The sequence below is a fragment of the Taudactylus pleione genome, unplaced genomic scaffold (assembly GCF_031769625.1).
Source record: "Taudactylus pleione unplaced genomic scaffold, aTauple2 ptg000609l, whole genome shotgun sequence".
NCBI lineage: Eukaryota > Metazoa > Chordata > Amphibia > Anura > Myobatrachidae > Taudactylus > Taudactylus pleione.
The window spans coordinates 8676761-8698345 of record NW_028285011.1 but is presented as its reverse complement, the minus strand read 5'-3'; the positions used below and the strand labels follow the sequence as shown (position 1 = coordinate 8698345).

The 21585-nt window shown below is 43.9% G+C and overlaps 1 protein-coding gene across 2 annotated transcripts in view; it reads right to left on the bottom strand.

Annotated features, from left to right (window-relative positions):
* Positions 1 to 21585, bottom strand: part of LOC148480623 (septin-10-like) — a 70749-nt gene that overhangs the window by 35555 nt on the left and 13609 nt on the right. The window lies entirely within an intron of this gene.

Below are 21585 nucleotides of genomic sequence, written 5' to 3'. Positions count from 1 at the left end.
ATGTGCACGACGGAGCTCCCTCCGTCGTGCGCATGCGCAGTGGGGAACATCGACCCTCCGCCTAACTGGGATCCCCATTACTTTTTCCCCACTTCAGTTGTGTTCAGGAAACTTATCTAAAGTTACTATGTCGACAGTGACTCTGCAGCGTTATGCTAATGCCGCAACAGACCTGTTCCTACTGAGATACCCACAAGTAGTGGTGCTGATACATCATCGGTTACAACATTGAAGCTGGCTCTAGCCCTATGGCAGGTGCAATATTTCCATCTGAACATGGCTACCTGTGCCAGCACTACTGCATCTGAAAGCAGTTGCGTACACACTCAACCGTTCACCACACAGGAGGCCATACAGGACAGAGTAACTACACCTGCGATAGGGCTGACAGTGGGCATCTCAGACAGACACAGGAATGTACCCTAGGGAAGGGCTTTGTAGCAGACGGCTGACCACCAATAGCCGCAGACAGAGATGCTGTGTCCGACTCAGAATCAGCCCCAGTAAGTGAAAGAATCTCTTAACATCTGAAACCCACAGCTCTGCTATTTAGCAGTGTGTCCCAGCAGGGAGTGAGGACACTGCCATAGCCGTGTAAATACAAAAACTCAGTGATATCTAGTATAGGAAAAATCATAGCAATTGTCCTGTTCAAAATACTTTGGGGCACCCGTTTGCACACCCTTTTCACATTATTTTAGTATCACATAAATTTATTAAAAGGGCAATTGAAGTAGCTTTCGTGAAAAACTGCTCCAAAAATATATTGTGAAAAAATACCATGGTAAGTCCTGTGATAATAAAACCACCTTAAGATGGAGTTATTGAGGTTTTTTTCTCCTGGGTCCCAGACGCCTGCATTGCTCTGACAGGCAGAGCAGTGCTGGGAGCCGACCACTGTAATCTGCTGTGTGGATTGAATAGACCACAAACTATCACTGCAAAAATAAAATAGTTTAAAAAAAACAAAACACTTATCTGCATCCAGGGACCGGAGATCAGTTCTCCGGTGAGGTCCTGCACCGTGACCCCGTTCAGCAGCTCTATGCCGGCATCTCATTTTGCAGCATAGAGCCGCTGACCGGGAACCCCAGAGAGAGGACCTCAAGGAGCACCAATCAAAGAGGTAAGTGTAAGCTGAGCATTGGAGCGGTCGCGAGTATGGTGAGCTGGCAGCGCAATCAGGATTTTGGTACTTACAGATAAATCCCTTTCTCCGATTCCACAGGGGACACTGGAGTCTCAGTACAGTGGGGTATAAATGTGGGTTAACCGGGAGCTGGCACTTTAAAAATTTGATTGGTAGCTAGCTCCTGCCCCTCTATACCCCCCTACAGGTCAGTCTAAATAAACCGTGCCCGAGGGAAGCTGGAACATAAGGAGAACGGAAATAGAAAAGCTACAGCATTCATGAACAAAGAAATAATATTATAAAAGAAACAACAACATTCCAAGCAAACCCTGAATACAAAATACCATCTGAACCTGGAAAACAATAACTTATGCAGGTGTAACAGCGCAGGGTGGGCGTCCAGTGTCCCCTGTGGAATCGGAGAAAGGGATTTATTGGTAAGTACCAAAATCCTGATTTCTCCTTCATCCACTAGGAGACACTGGAGTCTCAGTACAGTGGGGACGTCCCAGAGCTCACATCCTGGGCGGGAGAGAGCTGAGAACCCTGCAAAACTGCTCGGCCAAACTCTGAAGCAGAGCCCGCAAATGTATCAAAACGATAAAACTTTATAAAAGTATGCCTGCCTGACCAAGTGGCCACTCGACAAAGATGGTTCAATGAAACCCCACGAGCAGCCGCCCATAAAAGACCTACAGAGCGCGTTGAATGCGCCGTAATAGAAACAGGTGGTTGTCTTGAAACCACCAGATAAGCCTGTATGATAGTCAGAAGAATCCATCTAGAAATTGTTTGTTTTGAAGCCGGCCAACCTGGTCGCGCCAGTTCAAACTGAACGAAAAGTGCATCAGACTTTCGGAGAGATACTGTTCTCTCGACATATATCCGAAGCGCTCTAACAACATCTAAGGATTTAAAGGCCGGAGAATCCTCTCTAAACACTGGAACTACAATTGGTTAGTTTATGTGAAACGCAGACCCCATCTTAGGAAGAAAAGACATCTGCGTACGCAGCTCTGCCCTATCCTCGTGGAAAATGAGATAAGGCGGACGACGAGATAGCACCAAGCTCAGACACACGCTTAGTTGAGGCGAGCACCAAAAGTAGAACAACCTTCCAGGTTAAAAATAATCTCCACCCTCTGTAACGGCTCAAAGATATCAGACTGGAGAAAAGACAGGACCAAATCCAAGTCCCATGGTGCCGTTGGAGGCACAAATGGAGGCTGAATTCTAACTACTCCTTGTAGAAAGGTCTGGATATCCGGCAATAAGGCTATTTTTTTTCTGAAAAAAAAATGGACAGCGCCGATACCTGCACCTTTAAGGAACCAAGACGAAGGCCTGCTGTTAAACCGGCCTGTAGAAAAAGGAGATGGGATACCTTGAATTCTGACGGAGGTGAACTGCGGCGTTCACACCAAGCTACGTACGTCTTCCATATACGGTAATAATGTTTAGACGTAACCTCCTTCCGAGCTCGGATCATGGTAGGAATCACACTGGAAGGAATACCCTTTTTCCTGAGGATGGCCCTTTCAATAGCCACGCCATCAAACTAAGCCGCTTTAAGTCATGATAAATAAACGGACCCTGAAGAAGGAGGTCGTCTTGTAGAGGTAGTGGCCACGGGTCGTCTATCAACAGACTCAATAGGTGGGAGTACCACGCTCGTCTGGGCCAATCTGGAGCTACCAGGAGCACCTTGACTCTTTCTCTCGATTCTTTGAAGAAGCCGAGGAAGAAGCGAAATTGGAGGGAACAGGTATACGTACTGAAACTGCCAAGGTGTTGTCAGTGCATCCATTGCGACTGCCTGTAGGTCCCTCGATCGGGAGCAATAAACTGGTAATTGATGGTTCAACCTCGACACTATGGGATCGGCCTGAGGTCGACCCGAACGCTGAGTCAGCTGGTGAAATACCTGTGGATTGAGCGACCATTCCCCCGAATGAATATCCTGCCGACTGAGGTAGTCGGCCTCACAATTTTTTACTCCTGGGATGAAGATTGCTGAAATCACCACTGCAAATTCCTCTGCCCAAAGCAGAATTCGGCCTACCTCCCTCATGGCAGTCCGACTTTTGGTGCCGCCTTGCCTGTTCATCCGACTATTGCCTGACCCTGCAACAGAGGATGTGCTAGCTAGAGCGCATAGAACACTGCCCTTAATTCTAGGATGTTTATGGGCAGTCTTGCCTCCCGCTGAGACTAGTGGCCCTGAAAATGTCTTCCCAGAGCCACTGCCCCCCACCTTCTCAGACTTGCGTCTGCGGTGAGGAGAATCCAATCCCACACTGCAAACAGTCTTCCTGCCAACAGGTGAGAGGGATTCATCCACCAAATAAGTGATGTTCGAGTCTTGGGGACAGTAGAACTTGCTGGTGGAGAAAGAGATGGGACCCTGACCACTGGGAGAGAAGGTCCAATTGAAATGGACGGGCATGAAATCTCGCGTATTGAATAGCCTCAAAGGCCTCATCTTCCCCAGAAGGCAAATACACAGATGTACTGACACTCTGCGATGGTGCAGTATCAGACGCACCATGTGCTGAATGAAGGAGACCTTGTCTTGTGGGAGGAACACCTTCTGTTCTACCATGGCCAAGATCATTCCCAGGAATAACAGGCGTTGTGTCGGTATTAGAGAGGATTTTTGGAAATTGAGGATCCAACCATGCTGTAAGAGCAGACTCTGAGTTATTTAAATATCCTGTAACAAACAAGCTACTGACGGGACCTTGATCAGGAGGTTGTCCAAATACTGGACAATTATAACCCCCTGAAGCCGTAGCAGGGCCATCATCATGGCCATGACCTTCGTGAACACTCTTGGTGCCGAGGAAAGACCGAAAGGTATGGCCGGAAATTGAAAATGAGAGTCTAGCACTGCAAACCAAAGAAATGCCTGATGAGGAGGCCAGATGGGGATGTGGAAATAGGCATCCTTTATGCCTAAAGACACAAGAAACTCATCCTTCTCAAGTCCTGCTATGACAGACTGGAGGGACTCCATTTTGAACATGAAAACTCGTAGATAGGGATTGAGATCCCTGAGGTTGAGAATGGGTCTCATTGATCCGTCTGGCTTGGGTACCACAAACAAGCTGGAATAAAAACCTTGACCCCGCTGATGGGTCTCAACATTCACTACCACTTGAGACAATAGCAGTTTGTGTATTGCTCCCTGAATTACCACCACTTTTTCTGTTGACAGTGGTAAACCGGTCGTGAAAACACGAGAAGGGAAGCTGGATTTTGAAGTCCAACTTCAGCCCTTGAGTAATGATGTCCCGAACCCAGGCATCCGGACAAGATCTGATCCACACTTGTCTGAAGTTCTGAAGACGAGCTCCCACTCTGGAGTCCCCCAAGTGAGAAGGGAGAACATCATGCAGTGTGTTTAGCTGCGGCCTTGTCCTGCTGGGACGAGGATGCAGTAGCTCTACCACGGCCTCTGGAACCACGGGAGCCGGAGCTCCTCTGGAACGACCTCTAAATTTTCCTGGAATACGAAAGGACCGAAAAGACGGTCCTGCAGCAGGTTTCCTAGGAGGGGGAGCAGCAGATGATAGATAAGTGGATTTACCACCTGTGGCCTGTGAAATCCACTTAACTAATTCCGTTCCAAATAGAACGTTCCTTGTGAAAGGAGGAGCCTCTACTGGTGTTTTAGATTCCACATCTGCTTGCCATTGTCGCAGCCAAAAAGCTCTTCTAGCTGAGATAGCTAAAGCCGAGGATCTAGCAGAAAGACTAAATATGTCCTTTGAAGCTTCCTCAAGGAAAGTGGCTGATTCAGCAATTTGTTCTGCCAGCTGAATGAGCTTCTCGGCTTATACTCCAGTTTTAAGACCCTCTGAAAGCTGCGTAGACCATGATTCTACAGCCTTGTTCACCCAGCAGCTAACTAGCGCGGGACGGAGGGATACACCATAAACTGTATATATAGCCTTTAAGGTGTTTTCCAACTTCCTGTCAGAAGATTCTTTAAGAGAAACTGCCCCTGGTACAGGGAGTACAATCTTTTTAGAAAGACGGGACACTGAGGGATCCACTGCCGAAGGAGTCTCACATAATTTTCTGCTTTCTGAGGGAAAGGGGTAATAAGATAAAAGCTTCCGTGATATTTGGAACTTATCATCTGGGTGTTTCCACGCCGAGGTTAGGATCTCATCTAATTCCTCCGACGCTGGAAAAGTGGCAGCCTGTCTTTTACTAAAGATAGACGGTCTAGTAGCCACTTCTAAGTCCTCCACATGTAATACTTGGCGTACTGCGGTGATTAATGCCTCTACGCCCTGAGTTGCAGGTTCTGATTCCTCTGGAGCCTGTATTTCCTCTGGTTCTTGAACCTCGCCTTCCTCTGGCTCCTGCATATCGCCCTCATCTGATTCATCCCACCTGAAGGGAATCTGAATCAGTCTCTTATTAGGGACATTAGAAGACGAGGCTGCAGGAGGCACTTGGGACATAACCTTTGTGACCCCCTCTACAGATCTGGCTAATGAACGAGCCCAATCTGGTTCTGAGACAGTAGATGTCTGTGTTCTGATCACCTCTCTATCTCTGCGAGCTGCTTCCAGCTCTGCAGACAGATGAGACACAACTGATGTCAATTGATCAGTCCATATAGGCTGTATTGGTGAGACAGCAGTCTGAGACTGTTAAACACACATCACACAGCAGGGAAGTAGTAGACTGCCCCTGTGTGAATTTCTCTGCACAATTCTTGCTGGAGAATGATTTTTGTGCAGCCTTAGATCCCTTGGAAGACCTGGTCAGCAGTTCACTGTCAACACACACACACACACACACACACACACACACACACACGTGAAAGGACAGTGAGATCCACACAGAGACTGTATAAAGAAAAAGATAAGAGCATAGAGGGAGATATGCTGTGACCTCAGCAGCGCTGATGCAATGAACAGCGCTGTCTGTATGTGTAATAAATGCTGTGAAAACAGCTACACTAGCCTGACTCGTGAGTCACCGAGCCGGGATGCAGACAGTCTCAGCGTGCAGCAGTAGCTAAAATGGCCGCTGGCCTCCTACTGGAAGCGCTGGGGCTGCTGGGATGCAGGAGCAGAATTAGACATTAGCCCCCCCCACGGCGCCTGTTTTCAGCGCTAGTGGACCGCTATAATGTATGTCCACCTAATGTCCTGGCTCCCCTGCTATTCAGGGTGCCAAGACACACTAACCTGACCTCTGTCTTACGCTGCCGGCGGCAGGCTATGCTGTGGGAGACCGCGACGTGCGCCGCATGCAGCGCGTCTTGGTACTCCCCAGAGACTGAGGTCTCTGTAGCAGGAGACCCCAGCGCACACCGCAAGCAACTGCGGTGAGGTCTCCCCAGCAGCTCCAACGTAGCAGACGGCAGGGGCAGTGAGCTGCCTGTCTGTGTCCTCACTTGCTTGTGTTAAGGAATTTTTCTTAGAGAGCCCGAAGGAGTTGTACCAGCTCCCAGGGCACAAATTTTAGCCTGACCTGTAGGGAGGTATAGCGGGGGAGGAGCTATCTACCATTCAAATTTTTAAAGTGTCAGCTCCCGGTTAACCCATATCTATACCCCACTGTACAGATACTCCAGTGTCCCCTAGTAGATTAAGGAGAAAAAAAATAAATACAGTGAAACGTGTGCGGAGGGGACTCACAGGAACTGAGCTTAATCGCAAGATCCTTGCCTCTTCTCTCACCCAGTTTGGGAACACGGATGCCATCGCCCCCCCCCCCCGCCCCCCAAACTGCAGCAGCATTTTAGTCACTGACAGTCTGATGCAGCTCTGCGTACAATCACGCAGGATCCGTTCTGCACATGCAGATTCCAGAATTGCTGAATGAGGGCCTCAGTTTTTAACATAGAGAACAGCCAGATGAAACGATATCTGCAAGATAGAACGTCATCAGCTGTGCTGCAGGGCCAATCAGATCGGTCTGTATACCAGGATTGAAAAAAAAAAAAAAAAAACAGGTTATAAAAAAAAGTGCAGTGTAAAAGATATAGTTAAGAGCAGCCACAGCTGCATATAAAGAATGAAAATAAAAAAAGAGAAGTACATGTATAATAAACAAACAGTGAAGGGTTAAAATGTGTTATAAAAGAGAAATGTTTATTATACATGTACTGACTTTATTTTCATTCTTTATATGCAGCTGTGGCTGCTCTTAGATATCTCTTTTACGCTGCACTTTTCTTACTATGGCGTTGCCTCTACTGATTGCAAAATGTTATTACATTTATATATTATCAATAATTTGGAGTTGTGCACCTGAGATATGTCTGTTTCAGTGCCTGCAATTAGTCTCATCAGTTAGCACCTCCCATTATATATATTTAGGGTGTGCAGTCCAGGAATCTTTCCTATATATTCCATTTAATGTGCTTTATTGCACACCTGAGGGAAAGGAGACACCTTCAGTCTGGACTAGCACCCCTTCCTTATTGGTTTAAAAGCATGGAGTCTGGTAATGTATATGTACACTAGTATTAGGCACAATTATAGGCAAGTCCTACAAGTTATATACTGTAGTGCAACTTTGGTTCATTTTTGGGGCGTGGGTCCCCCTGAATTGCTTTTGTTGATCTGTTTCAGGGCACCGCATTATAACACAATTTCCTTTTATAACACATTTTAACCCTTCACTGTTTGTTTATTATGCATGTACTTCACTTTTTTATTTTCCTTCTTTATATGCAGCTGTAGCTGCTCTTAACTATCTCTTTTACACTGCACTTTTCTTACTATGGCGGTGCCCTGGGGCGGCTTGGCTGGGCCAGTTTGGGGGTGTCCTGCGCTCTGGATTTGAACTCTAGTATGTTAGGGACCTACCCTAAAGAGGTTACCTGGATATGGTGGGTAGGCCCATAACCTTGGCCAGGATTATGCTAAAAACCTCTATTGATTGCAAACTTTTATTGCATTTATATATTATCAGTAATTTGCAGTTGTGCACCTGAGATTTGTCTGTTTCTGTGCCTAAAAAAAAAAAAACACAGCTTTTTTTTGGTTTAAACCAGTTTTTTTGCATTAATGTTTAAATGGAAAAAAAAAATTATATAGCTATGTATTAGAAACCTTGATCAATTACGTTTTAATACTTTCTAACATTAACAAACCAAAGTTATTAGGGTTTGATATGATTTGACATCTTTCAATAAAACCAATTTTAGACTAAAAACATAATTAAAGCATACAAAAGCACTTTTCAGAGAAACACGCAAACACAAAAACAGGAGAAAAGCATTAGAACTGGAAATGTCACTGGCATTAAACATTTTTAATAAAAACACTAGTTTAAGGACCTTTTCAGTTCCCAGTCTGTTTCGAATGAACTAAACTGTAAGAACACTAGCTGAAGATGCTTAAGCAGTCAGAAGTTGTTAAATAATGGGAAATACATTGGGGTTTTTTTTTTTTTTCAATTGCGCTTTTTTTTGCTCATCCATCATGTGACACCACAGAAGTCTTTCTTTCTAACACTCATCTCAATAGGACTGAAGGTTTTGAATTGAAATACATAGGTAAACATGGAGGTTGAACCATGAGGTGTTTCTCGGTGTATTGCCTGTTTTATGTGTTGGTGTTTACTCTTTAAGATTGGGAATGTTAGCTGTGGGTTTTTTCCTGCCCTATGGGATTGATGGGGGTGAGTCTTAAGGTGCCTATCCACTAACAGACATAGAAACGACAGCACGATTATGACATTGTAATCGTGCTATTGTTTCTATGTCTGTGATGTTCCTACACTGAACGTTTAGTCGTTCAGTGTAGGCACATCCATCATCCCCGTATATGCTGAACCTGACGTGATAGTCAGGTTGACCAGCATGCACAGGTGAAGATAGATGTCAAAAACGACACGGGGACACGCGCATCTCTGGTCGTTTTGGACTTTTAAATGCCCTATTTGCTGACTATTTGCGGGCGATTAACAAGCGATTGAACGATAAAGATGTCGTTATCGTTCAATCGTCCTGTTTAATCGCCTAGTGGATACACACCTTTAGCTTGATGCAAGGCAGATTTAGCACCCCTCTTAATCTGGTTCATCCTCTCTAGATCTTTGTAGTGTGTGTGTGATTTATTGCATTGGTTCAGCTTACTCAGATAAAGACCACAAGCAAAAAGAATGTGGAATAATACCAGTCACAGCGTTGTGCCTCTAGTCACAGCATAATAACAAAAACCAGAATAGTTTTTTTTTTTTGTAAAAAACCATTTGGCTTAAACCATGGTTCAAACCAAGGTGGTTTAAAGCAGCCAACCCTGCTGTAAACAATGCTGTTCATAGACATATCTGGTATACACACCCACCGATGTGAAAAAGATATATTGTTCTTCGCTAGATCGAACTATATATTGTTTAAGTGTGTACCCAGTATTAGAAAAATAGATATTTAAGTAACTCTTCTAATACCCCTTTACCATCAGGTCAGTCTTGTTCACACTGCACACAGGTGCAATGCGGTGCTTGGAGATTAGGTCATCACCAAGAGCCGGAAACTCCAGCTCTCCCTGGAACTCTAGACCGGAGCGGCCCGGCTAAATGGATATCCCCCTATATGTAGCAGCACAAAGGGGGGTATCCAATTAGCTCCAATGCCGGCACTTATCAGGGATTTAGTTGTTTGGCGAAACCAAATCCCTGATAAGAAGCTGTTTTTCTCCTGATCGCGGCAGTGAAAATAAATAGGTCCTCAACTTTTCGCAGATCCTCTGTCTTTTCATGAGGAAAACAGAACATTTTCAGGCGTAAAAAGCAGGATTTAATTGGATAGCACGAAAAATAAAAATTCGTCGAAAAAGACCCGAACATCGGTGACATTTTTTCGACCCCACCAAAGATTATTTCCAAACAGATCTCCAAACTGTATGTTTGTGGCATTAACAATTTTGTAAATATCCAATGACCGTATCTTTGGCTTGATAAGTTTACATAGGGCCTGATTCAGAGATTGACGCAATGCTGATGTTTACGCAGTTGAGCGATTATCGGTGATCTGCACATGGGTCTCAGCTGCACTGCGCATGCATCAAGTTCCATTACAGTCGTCGCTCGCAATGAAGAATTATTTGCTAAGTGGGCGGCAAGGAGGTGAGGCGATGCAAATGCAGGCGTGTTGCGACCGTTTTCAGGGCATGTCTCCGTCTGCAACCGAGATTCCATACGCTGTAAAAATGGCTCCGGTGTAATTTCCCGTGACCATTCTGTGCAACCATAGGGTTACTCTGAAGTCCGATCATCAACTGATCTGCGACGGATGATGCGTCTTTGTGCACAGACGCTTTGATTTGAGAAGCTACTGGTGGTCTCAATACAAATCCAGACGGCTGCAACTTTTGCATATTTTCGCACAACCGCTGCATACAAATTCCCAGCTGTGACGCCATTAGCGTACATCTATGAATCAGGCCCACTGACATTGTGCCAGACAGACCAAACAAAAATCACTAAGAAAATCAGCGCTCAGACAGGTGTTCTCAGTTACTCATACCCAGAAAACAAGATGCTAAGAAAGTATAGTACATAACAGCATAAAGGGTTCACATATTAGGGACATCTATAAAACAGGACAGTGGCTCCTAGACAACTATACTGTATTACACACCTAGAATATTCAGTCACACAATGAGGCCTGTTTGTTCTCACCCAATAATGCTTCCAGCAACCCTACATTCCAACAGTGATTGAATACAGTGAGGTCTTTGGTGAGCCTGACAGGAAATACATTCATGTGAATGACCTCCTTCTTAACTTATTCACAGCTCTGAGAACAAACATATATCCCACATGCTGAATTCAATGACAATCTGAAATATGACCTCCGTTCTCTCCATTTCTATTTGTTCACCAATCTTGACAAGACCAGACATTGACGCCAAAACCAGCATTTTTATAGAGACCGTATCAGATATAATGCAGTACACTGACTGCCCAATGCTCACAGGAACACCCAGGCCATCATCTCTATTCAGGATCTCATTTCTAGCAGCATCATTTATCAGATTCCCAGCAAAAACCAAATACAAAAATGCAAATGGTTTCCGTTCTATATGTATTTTCACATGCTGATATCACATTCTACATACATGTTTAATGAAATGTGAATGCCTGAAATGTGCTCTCTAATGTACTGTGGAATATGTGCGCACTATATAAATAACTGTAAATACATAAATAATGCAGGCCAGTATGGAATTAAATAGCAAATGACTGTAATCCTGCATTTGTTCGGTTTCTGGTTATTGTTTTAGTTTTCTAATAAGAATATTATGGACTGAATGTATAATATTGTTATAGAATTCTATAATGCCAGGTCAGAATCCCAGCAGCGTAATCCCAGCTTTGAAAATCCGGATGCATGCAGGTAAGTATTCTAACACTTCCCCTAGGTTACCCGCAGTATAACCCTAACCCTGCCCTCCGGCAGACTAACCCTAAACCTCCCCCAACCTAACCCTAACCCTCCCCCTAGTGCTTAACCCTAAACCTAATACCAGCCACCGGGATTCTCTCTGCTGTCGGAATTCCGGCACGAGAATGTGACAGCCGGCATTGTGTGCGCCGGGATGCCGACTACATCCCCATTTTACATGGTACCAATGTGTCTGTTCACCATTCAGTACAGTAGATATTAGGTTAGGAATGGCCAAGCATCAACATTGATTAACAACCATCAATTGTTTTGCCATTGATGGCAGAGATCTGATGTATCCCTCCCCCCTAGGCACCAGGGGCAAGGAACTTAGCCCTGCCTCCTTTAATGTTTGGCCCGCAGCAGTTAAACCCTCCCCTTCCCTGATTGGACTGATGCTCCCCCACAGCAGGGATGGTGATTGATGGGTGCAAAACATGGATGGTTCCCTCCCTTTTCATGTAATTGATGGTAACCCACCTATGGAAATTCCTATATATTAGCTACTTTCTCTTCCCCACAATCCTTTCTTCTCTCACCTAATCGTCCTGTCAATCTCACTGGTGTCCACGTTACGTTAACACAGGTCTCAATGGGAGTTAAAGCAAATTTTAGTTTGCAGCTCCAAACTAGGTGAAAAGTAAGGAAAAAATCCCCCGTTTTAAAAGGTAGAAATGTTAGGACACATCATTTTTAAAGGTTGCAAAAATTCAACCATTTGGCAACATTCGACTGCCTCCAATATATTGCCTATGGCCACCAAAAAGCCTGCTATCTTATTTGCCACTATGTGGGCAATCAGGATCAGGTATATTTGACAAATAGGCTATTAAATGAGTTTGGGGGCTATTGCCTTCAGTAAAACAGGAAATGCAGTAGGCATTCAAGTCTGTGGGAACTGTGCTTCATGCAGTGGATCAGAAAGATTTAAATTGGATGAGATTCTTAAGGGCGGTATACATATCGTCTAGTGTGTGCCTGGCTTTAAATCACTGAAAGGTGCGCGCAATTATCCTATTATGTTCTTACTGGCTGTGTATAATATATATTTTTATTTTTCCTGAACATGTGCTTTGATCAAGATTTGGATACTTCAAACATATCAATTTACCACATAACGATTTCCTCACCTAGATCAGGTACGTAATTGTACTTATAAACTGTATTACACTATTATCCACAGAAAGCATTATGGTTTATTTTTAAGTTTTATTGGAATTCCTCACACCTTCTAAAAACTACACAGAAGTTTTCACCATGGCATCATATTGCATAATTGCACTTTATACTTTGGTGCATTACTCCTACCCAATTAAGATTTTATTCGGACTAATTATATATAGTTGGGAGTAAAGCAAAAACAAGGGGCAACCTTGCACCAGGAGAAACCATATTGCAATGCAAGGGGTGCAAATACATTTATATTTTGTGCATGCAAGTTTGGCTGCATTTTGCATAGTCCACATATACCGGACAGCTTAATTTTTACACTGCTATTTAGGGCCCGATTCTTAAGCTGGCCACACACTAGACCAACTTTCATCCAACTAGTTGATTGGTTGGAATGAAAATCTGGTAAGGAATGACAGTAAATGATGATCAACAATTTGCTCCTAAATACCAGGAAACAGATGAAAATGGTCATTCAGACAAGTTTGTTAAATGTTTGATCTAAACAATTCGTTCAATCAACAGTTTTGTCCATTTTCCGACATTTGGAAGCAAATTGCTGATTGTCATTTGCTTTCATACTTTACCAGATTTTCATTCCAACCAGTCAACTAGTTGGCGGGTTAGATGTAAGTTGGTCTAGTGCAGGGGTTCCCAACCACGGTCCTCAAGGCACACTAACAGTCCAGGTTTTAAGGATAGCCATAGTTGAGCACAGGTGACTTAATTAGTACCTTAGTTATTTTGAGTTAACCATCTGTGCTTAAGCATGGATATCATTAAAACCAGGACTGTTGGTGTGCCTTGAGGACCGAGGTTGGGAATCACTGGTCTAGTGTGTGCCCAGCTTTAGTCACACGCAATGCTGATATTCACAAAAATGGACAATGTTTTTCAACTGAGCATACGTCTAAAGCTGGCCACACATCTAAAGATTATCTGTCCAACCAGCCAACTAGTTGATTGGTTGGAATGAAAATCTGGTATCGTATGGGAGTAAATAATGATCAGCAATTTGCTCCTAAATGCCATAAAACAGATGAAAATGGACGTCAGACAAGTTTGTTAAATGTTTGATCTAATCAATTTGTTCAAACAACAGTTTTTGTCCATTTCCCGGCATTTGCTGATTGTCATTTGCTTTCATCACTTACCAGATTTTCATTCCAACCAATCAACTAGTTGGCTGGTTGGACAGATAATCTTTAGATGTGTGGCCAGCTTAAGTCACTAAAAGGTCCTGTCATGCATGCGTCACACTGTGTATGTGTACAGATTCGCAGTAGTGATTGAGACACATGGTTTCAGAAATGTGTTAGGCGTTCCTGAAAGGTGTCAGACGAACAACCAATGCACAAAGAAATGGACAATGCAGTTGGCTGGGAAAGAAGCATACCATCTTCCAATGGGATCCCCTATTTTTAGGATGACTTCATTTATAAGATTCATGGAAAATATTTTTTATTCTGTTTTTCTGTGCTGTATATAGGAATATTACTATTTTTATTTCACTGTTGGTTACACCATGCACTAGTGAATTGCCTGGACGGGAGAACGCGGATGGCACGTGGGTGCTGCACCGCTCACTTCCGCCCCCTAGATTCCGCATTCAAGTGGCGATCGTCACTTTTACTGGCCAGAGGTTCCCCTTCCGGTAGGGAGAATGCGGGCAGCACGTGGGTGCCGTACAGCAAACTTCCGCCCTGGAGTTTGGCGACACACGAGCACCACAACCGGGGATACAGTCACCATGGAGTGATCCACGGATGGCGACTAGGCACTTCACAGGTAAGGAGATACCATGTTCACTGTCACCTGGGTGGACAGAACATCAAACACCTGGTGGGTGTGTTTTGTGTCATCGGCCCCACCTACGTTACACATTATTTGGAGACTAGGGGTATAAATTTGACTTTAGGTCACAAGCCGAAACGCGCAAGGAATTGTGACTGTTTGCTCCCCCAGTTTTGAGATATGTTTGCTTGAACATAACCGATTTTGTCTTGAAAGAAAAGTTTTCCAACTACCTCAAAGGGTTTTTGTTATCTTTATGGTGCATTGATATTTTTACCGCACCTTACTATCTGTTTTTATATGGATGTGTTGTATACCTGTGTCACCCGCTTCTTTGATGTGGACTGAAGCCATTATATTTGTAACTCTTTTTTTATCTAATTTTTGGGATTGTGTTAATCCAAATAAACTTTTATTTTAACTATTCCATCAATGTAGTGAGAAATATATTACTTTGTGTGGACTGCATGCGAATCACAGTTGAACAGCCTTGCGGGGTCAAAGAAACCTTAATTTCTTTCAGTGTGAGTTTGGGTACGCCTTTTTCATAAAAAAAGATACCTCTATGAGTGTATGTCTTCGTTTTATTAGAAGTGCGTTATGGTACGCAGAATACAGATCTGATCCATTAAAAAACACATAGGATGAAATGGAATTTTAAAAAGATAACTTTCAAGGAATTGATATCCATTTCCTTTTGTGAGTGGGGTACGCTCTTTCAGCACGTGGGGATGTTACATGGTGACACACACTCTCTCCTTTTTATATGTAGAGTTATAGGTTATTGACACACCGATAATCCTCTTTTCACATGTCATATATATGATGAGGAAAGAACATATGATCGAATCCACAGAATAACCAAAGAAAGAAACTTCACATGAGGGACAACAATTTTATGGAATGTATCCTCATTGCTGATTTGTGATATTTCTTTGGGCTTAAGCGCCTATCCTAACGCAGTTGGCTGGTTGGAAAGATAATCTTTGAATGTGTGGCCAGCTTTACACTTGCACAAATGTGACCAAAAGGTATTGTAGAACGTGGGACTTCCATCAACATATTAAGGGACCTCACTTTCTTATTGCTTTTTTTTGCCACTTTACAATTTCTGAACCAGATTAGCGCAGGGGGGGCTGAGTCTGCGTCGGACGTATCTATGTGTGGATGTAAATGGCGAGCTTTAGCATACAGCGCATGCACAGACCCAATTTTATTCTTATGTTCTTCCTAGTCAGATGGAACTTGGCCGGATCAGTTTTTCCATAAGATGGGCGTTTCGGGATGGGAACTTCGCAGCGTCAATGCTATCACACAGACCTGTTCCGACTTATGGGAGTGTCTTGGCCGTGTACCTTGAGCTCTGTGCGATGCGGAGTTATGCATACAGGGATGGGAAGGCTATTACAGATGGCTCTCTAGCATCTAGTATGTGGCTGGTGTAAGTACTGACACTAATGATGACGGTTGCGGCAGCTGAGGTAAAAGCAGTGGGAAGCCCGGATTCTTGTCTCACACACATGGATTCTCATATTACCTGTATGGAGTTTAACATTAGCATAAGGTTTGTAAATCAGACTTCCGTGACTCCCCGCATACACAGTCACTTTGCATATTACTCAGAATCAGTCCCAGAGGGGGGGAATTCAATTGTGTTGGGCTCACTTAGCTCCCATCTAAAGTGATGGGAGCTACACAATTGATTGCGCCACCATCCCCGCACTGGTCGCAACGGAAGCACTCTCGCACCTAACACGCATGGGATTAGCCGCGTATATCGACTTTTCCTGTACAAAGTGCCCAAAAGCCCCACTTTGGGTGGATTTCTGCTCACACATCAGGAGGCTGCGAGTAGAAATCTGGGCACACAAAACAATTGAATTCCCCCCAGAGAGTGTGCAATCTAACCAGGACTGCATCCCTCTATGGATTTTGGAGAGTGGAGGAAAAACTCACGTATTCCCAGGCAAACATAAACAATGTAGTTTTCACTGTGCTGTATTGCTGCATAGAGGAGACATTGTTTCGCTACAGAGACGGGCAACGCTGTACTTGGTACACGGAAATATATTAACTAGCCTAGTTGCATGTTTTCTAGCGTTACCGCTAGGCTGTTTCAGCAGGGCGCTGCGCCCTGCCCTATTTCTAAAGGGCAGAAAGTGCATGTGCCTGGCATCCATTCACAGTGACCGCAGCACTTGGTTGCTGCCCGGCACGCCCCCAAGGAGTGACGAAAAGGGGACGAGTCATAAGACATGCCCCCTTTTAATTGGTCACGCCCCCTTTTCGGACGCACGCAGAAGTGCCTTTTCTCTAGGTCCGGCGCCACCTAGGGCCATATTCAATTAGTTTCGCACTTTGCCGACTTTGCGTGTTTTAACCACGGAAACTTATCGTGCGCGCCTCCGCTATTCGCCGTATTAAATTCCAAAGGACGTGAAAGCACGTCCCAGCGAAACTCTGCGCAGCCTGACACCCCCAAAAGATGCACTAACAATGGGGATCAATGCAGATGTCCCCGATTAGTCCTACTGAAGCTATTTGGGTTATTGAAGTGCTGTCAATTGCTCCAAAATAGCGGCTTTGCACAAGTGGTGAAGAATAGTATTAAGCAGGTTTTTTTGGTGAAAATAAAGTAGTCTTGTCAAATTTGGGGTACTTGAAAATGGGTACAAGCATAGTTAAAAATCGATAAGATGACAAGTTTTAATGCTGCAAAAAAAACCAAACAGAAATTCAGCAAGCACCTGCAATAAGAAAAAACCTCCCCCATACTTTCAGACCCCCAAAAGTCTATTTTGCAAGTTTTTGCGTTTGTACCCCCACTTTGTACTTTTTCACCCCCATTTTCAAAGTGCTTTTTTGGGGGGAGTTCCTCTTTTTTTTATGCAGTTATCCTTTGGGGGGCTGCCCAAAGGGTGCAGAGTGGTTTCCGCACCTTTGCACCCCCAAAACCGCAATTCCGCACTTTTTTACGCCGGGTATTCATAGGTAAAACTTTTTCGCCTATTACATTGCATTGACTTTCTGCGTACACGAAAAGTCTTTACAATTGAATACGGCGAATAGTATCCGCCTGGCGAAAAGCCTCAATCGGCGATACTTTTGCGCCGATCATGGCTTTTCGCACCCAATTGAATGCGGCCCCAACAGTGAACACTAGTTTTCTTTGTAGGTACCGTGTTTATGTCTGCCAAATAAATCTGAAAATAAATTACGCGTTTTAAAATAAATATGTATATTAACGGCATCTTTAAAATATGTGTATTAGCTGTGTTGTTAATTTATTGTTTTTGTTATCTGCAAATGTTACTAAATATGGGAATAGTAGTCAGAAATACTTTTATTATATTGTCTGGTAAGAGTGTTGTGAGGATGTATTTAATAATTAAAATATATTAGTAGATGTATTTGTTTTGGGGTGATGGTCCATATCATACATGCTCCAAAAAAAAAAGTAATTTGTTTTTATTTAGATTTATATTGAATGTATTCTAAATATATCGGTGTCTGTCTTAACCAAAAATCAGTGTTGTGTGTTCTTTTAGGAGATTGATGGGGTCAGCGTATCTTACTGGGTAAAAAGAGGTAGTGGATCATATAATACAGTGAGTGAGAAAAACCTGGTCACAGGTCATGCTCCAGTCACCCTGCTATTTATATAGAAACCTTTATAGGTTTGTAAATAAGGCACCACTTATTGGGGGGTATTCAACTAGCCGTGGGGTCTACCCCGCGGCTAATTGGCGCTCCAGAGCTATTCAATTAGTGGGGATTACTCCGCGAGAGAGTCCCCGCAGTCGGACTGAACCTCGCAGCTCATGGAGGTGCGAGGTAAAGTCCGTGGAAATAAAAACACCAAAATCGACCTCTCACGCGGGGAGTCCCAATTTTTCGTCGCAGGAAAAAGGCTATTTCATTGAGTAGCCTTTCTCCGCGCTGCGGGGATTTTGGCTGGCAATTAGTGGCGGGGTAAACCCTGAGGCTAATTGAATACCCCCATTAATACTCTGAAAACATTAAATCAATGTTTTACTTTCTAAGGTCAAAGCATACCTAACATGCTGGTTAGAAAAATCTAACATTATGAGTAAAGCCTGAGTAACCCTTAATTGCAGTTTACACTATACAGTAGCAAAGAAAGACAGCTGCAAACTCCCAGTCTATTGACTGTGTAGGTAATAAGTCTGCTGAAAGCTGCAGCTGCATCCCTTGGTATTGTGTATGGCTCTTATAAAGGAAGCAGTGTACTGCATAAAACTGGGAAGGAAGCCGGGTTGTGTGGAACAGCCCACATTCTTATGTCACCAAGTTCAGGAGAGGAGGACGGGAATGGCACATATGGAAAGCATTACTGTAAGAAAGGAATTTAACATATAAGGAGTGGCTCTAGAACGAACAAGCACCAGCCTAAACTTCCCTTGTTCTGAGCTGTTGCAGACACTGCAGTTTCTACAATGATACAGATCCTGTTTACTAAACTATGCAATGTGATATTAACCAAGCTCTCCTGTAAAACATATTCCACATGTATTTACATTTCAGTAGTGTGAACATTGGACATTTCGGTGACATACCAGCGATCAGTTGGGCATAATGTAATGAACAAACCAGTTTTTAGTATTATAAGTAGAGCTTACATTCTATATCACCAACTCACCTACCATCATGCTGTTGTACTGTGGGAGGAACCCAGAATTTATTGCCTGATTCAGACCCGCTTGCTAGGCTACTTGCCGATGTTTGCAATCGGCGCATGTGTACAAGACGCAGTGTGCGTGCTAGTCCATGCGATCAGGAAGCGTTCGCACCCTGCACATAGACCCCTCGCTAGAATGAGTGACAGGACAAGCAGTTTGTGGGTGGTGACATGGGTTGGTCGATGGAATCGGGGGAGTGATGGTGCGAACGCAGGCGTGTGAGCAGATTAACGCCGTTTCAGAGGCGTGCATAATTAAGACGCAGAGTCATAATACAAGTCACATGGCTGAATTACACACAGCAGCACTCGCAGTGCTTGCAGTAGGGTATGGTCAGCCACAAGTGCTGCGTATGGTTCCAATGTTACCGATTATTGCATACGCTTCCTGGAGATCACTAAGGGAAGGTGGGTGTCTTAAGACAGGCTGGGGGCGTCTAAATACACACCGTGATCGCACGCCAAGACATAGTGGGCGTGCTAATGCCTTGCCGTGCGATAGTGGGATTTGCATACTCTGGCTGCGTGCGAATGCATCTAGCGAGCAGGTCTGAATCAGGCTCTTAGAGCAAACACAGGGAGCACATGCAAGCTCCACACAGATAGTGCCACTCATGACCCAGTGCTATATTCAAATAACTGATACCACTTTAAAAAAAAAAATTTACCTCGATTAAACTGTTAAATACACAGTATTTTTATTTGTTGGAGGTGGAGTTGGGGGTATACTGGGCTGTATATGTTTATTAATACCACTTTTATACCGAAGTCCCGAGCCTGACCCAGGATTTGGAACAAGTTTCCAACCCAGACCAGACCCCTTTTACACTGCGACACTGTTCACACCGGACCTGGGTCTGCAGTGACCCGGCTCTTCAGGTGCAGGTAAGCAGCGCTCTTTCCCTCCCTCTTACCTCACTCTCTACAGTGGTCCAGAGGCAGGGAGGGCAGGGGGGGGGGGGGGTTTGAGATGTGCTGGTCGGGCCAGCCCTGATTGCAGTGGACGCTTGGAGATTATGTCATCTCCAAACACCACTGAAGCCATCCAATCAGGCAGCATGTGGCACGATCCGGGTCACGCCGTTTACATTGCAGGATGACATGGGAACAACCCAAGGTAAACCCTGCAAGCTACCAAAGTCCCTGGACCCGGGTAGATCCATTTACACTGACAAAATCCCGGGTTGATGCGCGTTCACGTTCATCAAGCCAGGATTTTTAAGTCAGTGTAAAAGGGGTATAAATTATATTCAACATACAGTACAATATTTTATTTATTCTTACAGCAGAACTGGATGTTTTGCCACTTTTATTTATAGTTAGGTATGTTTATGAAAACATATCACACACAATTCAAGATCAAAACTTTTATTACTTATTGTACGCTATATAAAATAAACAAGTGCAGCTTTTACTAGCATGAGGCCATTAGAATCCATCGCCAGTTATTCTGTGCCCATATAGTAACACCAGTAAAATGGACTAGAAAGAAAAACCTTTCCTTTTGTAATACTGTATTAACATTTTAGGTCACACTTAGACCTAGTTAAAAAAAAATAAAAAAAACCCAGTAGGGCTTATTCCTTAAAGCTGGGTACACACTGATAGAAATATCGGCCGTTCCACAGAATGGCCGATATATCTATGATACATCTGTGGACGTGTACACCTGGTATGTTTGTGAATGACGTCGTTCACAGACATATTAGATCAGCCCTGCAACACAGCAGATGGGACCCGCCAATGAGTGACAGCTCAGCTGGGCGGGCAAATTTAAATGCCCAGTTGTAACGTCAAGCCCGGCACATCAGGCAGACAAATGGTAAGTGTGTATGCACTTACCAATCATCACACAGATCGACGGGTCGGCCGTTCGACCTAGAGAGTGTACCCAGCTTACCCATAAAACCAATTGGCAACTAGTTTTATCTTTTACTGATCATTAACAAAATGAAAGCATCTTTGATTGTTTTTTTTGTATACTAAATCATAGCAACCAGTGTTTTCTCTTTTGCGCAAAATCCAAGAGCAGCAACAGTCACAATAGTATCACCAAATACTAAAAACGAATATTATAAACAGAAAAGGACATGTGCTCCTTATTGGGAAAACATGAACAAAGAAATAGGTAAATGAATAATTAATTTCTAGGGGTGAGCGGGTTCTGTTTTACTCGGATTTACTCAGATCTTTAAACGGCATTTTATTGGCTATCGCCTATCATGTGTTTTGGATAGGGTAGAAGGTAAAACATCACCTTGAAAAAGACCACTATGGTCAAAACACGTCGGTGGTGGATAGGAGCTACACTGTTATCGAACAAGGGTGACCTGAAGGACATTCCAAGTATATGTATTCATGCCT